Source organism: Manis javanica, chromosome 13 (assembly GCF_040802235.1).
Source record: "Manis javanica isolate MJ-LG chromosome 13, MJ_LKY, whole genome shotgun sequence".
In the NCBI taxonomy this organism is placed as follows: domain Eukaryota; kingdom Metazoa; phylum Chordata; class Mammalia; order Pholidota; family Manidae; genus Manis; species Manis javanica.
In genome coordinates this window covers 22613410-22616192 of record NC_133168.1, presented here as the reverse complement: position 1 = coordinate 22616192, position 2783 = coordinate 22613410, and positions in this window count along the sequence as shown.

Here is a 2783-nt window from a genome sequence, read left to right as displayed (position 1 = left end):
TGTTACTGGAATAGATGTTCTTAAGCTTACTTTCTACTTTGACACTTTATAAATGTAGATGTGGGAGGGGCATTAATCTTTCGAACATAATGATGCATTCTTTATGGATCATTGCTGGAGAATGAGAGTGTGAAATTGCATACTGGGGAATGTCCCAGAAAATACAAGCCTAAATTCTGGTCAGGAAGACACTGGTTGTCTTGCAACCTGCGTTTCTCCTTCTTTGATATTAGAATCCAGTTTTTAGCAGAAGCTGTGACCTCTGGGATAGAAACTGCATTTCCCAACAGCCTTGCAACTAGATGTGGTCATTTGCTAAGTTTGGACAATAGAATGTAAGCAGAGGTGGTATGACAATTTCTGAGAGGCCTGAAAGGGAAAGAGCTGAAATATGAACATAATAGCTGGGGCTCCAACACTGATAATGCTTAGTAGTTACCTGGAGAGGAGAGTCCCTGAAAAGCACAGCAACAGGACAGATGGAGCCTCAGTCCCTTTCGCTCCTCTCTAGGCTCTATATACCACATTAGCCTGCAATATCAGAATAAGTGGATGAGAAAGAAATAAGTTTCCATATTTTTAAGCCAGTGTCATTTTGGTATTTCATTTATTTGCTGAACCCCGTCCTAACTATATCAGTACAATTTTAAAATTCTGATATTTTTATTAAAATATTTATTTAGTAAAATGTAGCTTATTTCCCTAATCCTTAAATAGAGATTTTAAAATGTGATTTAAAGACATCACTACAAAGAGCTATGATAATATGTGCCATCATCCAGGAGAACACAACTATTTGCTTATGAGGACTTATATATCTTATAAATTGTTTTCCTTGTCAGCTCCACTTCCCTCTACTTTCAATATGTCTGCATCTAGAAGGCAGAAGTCTCTTCCTTTAGAACTTTTCTTCTTCCAGATGGCTGCACATGGAAACCAAACATATTAACACTGGTTAGATCGATTCCACTTCTATTCATTAAACATCTACTAATGTGTCAAGCACTGAGCTAGACACCAGGCATACACAGATGAATCAATATAGTCCTTGCTGTTACGTTGTGTCAACATCCGGTGGGATGTTGTCAGTGACATCAACAAAATATTCTAGGAGTGTAAAAGAAGGAGCTGTTATTTTGTCTGGTCTTGGAATGGGGTTGTTAGAGTTGGGAAAGTCTCCACAGAAAAGATGGCATTGGTCCTGGGTCCTGATGCAGGATACTGTCAGAGGAAGAAGAGTTGATAAAGGCATAGTGGAGTGAGAGTGCATGGCATACTGGCGGGGCAGTAGCCCAGGGAGGCTGGGACACATGACTGGAAAGGGAAGTTTAAGCCACATTTAGAAGGACTTTATTTTTTTTAAGAGTTTAGTCTTAGTGGGTGATGGAGAGCCGTTGAAGTGTGTTGTTTGTTTATTTGTATGTTTCTAAGCTGGACAAAGATAAGACAAGATCTCTAATCTTAGGGAAATAAATCAGACAATGCTGTGAAAGATAAATTCTGTAGGAAAAAGAATAGAAAAAAGTCAGAAATCTACTTCAGTGTAGTATATACTATAATCCACTACAATATAGATAAGAACAGGACTCAAGACAGTGGCCAGGAGAGAGGGAGATGCTTGTGTGATAGGTTTCTAAAGAAGCAAGAAGATAGGAGAACTGGTTGTATATGTGGGATGAAGGAAAGAGGGCAGTCAGAGTGTTGCAATGTGGGTAATGATACTTCTAACTGATATCAGATTCAAAGGAAAATCAATTTTAGGGAGAAAGGTGATTTTAGTAAATCAGGACATATTGAAGGTTTAATGTTCTAGAGGCATTTACAGATGTCAGTTATCTTCTCCTGCAGGAACCATGTTTATCTTTTTTCTGTGGTATCCCCAACCAATGGTACTTGATAGTGTCTACTGCACAGTAACAAATACATGTTCAGTTAATGACTAAAGAATTCAATTAAAGAAAGGTCTAGAGAAGAGATAGGGATTTGGAAGTCAGCAGTATCTGTGTCATGCTTGAGGCTGTGGGAGTTGATGAAATGAATAATCAAAAGTATGAACAGAAATGAAAAGAGGGTTTAGGAACCTTAGAAAATCTTATTTAGGAATAAAGAGGAGGGCTAGTGAGAATGTCTCAGAATGTGTGAACAGATAAAAGTATGTCCTAGAAAACAAGACAGGTGGAAGCTGAGATAGTAGTGAATTTTTTTAAATGGCACCAAGGAGGAAAATTTCATGAGGACTAAGATCAGTGGATTTGGAATTAAGAATGATAGTGATAATTTAGATCGCTTCATATAGAGTAGTCTCTATAGAGCAATTTCTATAGAGTGGTGATTCTCAAACATCAGAATCATCTGGTGGGCTTGTTAAATACATAATTTTGCCCTCCCTCCAATTTTTGGATTCAGTAGGTCTGGGATATTTTCATTTTAAACAAGTTCCCAGGTAATTCTGTTACTTGTCCAGGGCCATACTTGGAAGAACTACTGCTATAAAACAGAGAAGATAATCGGGTTATTTGGGGATGAAAGATAGTTTCCTAAAGGAAGAATTTGATAGAGATACCAAAAAAAAAAAAAGAGAAAAAAGTCTGCGTTACTCACTAATTAAGAACTTCATCACCTCCTGGTGGAGAAGCAACAGAATAGATTTTTCATTAATATTTGAAGCTGAAGAACTTGTGTCAAGACATGCAACCTCTCTGAACTTCTGTTCCCTCTTTTGTATAAGTAGGAGTAATAATAAAACTGACCTCTGTGCATTGTTCTCAGGAGTAAGTGAAATA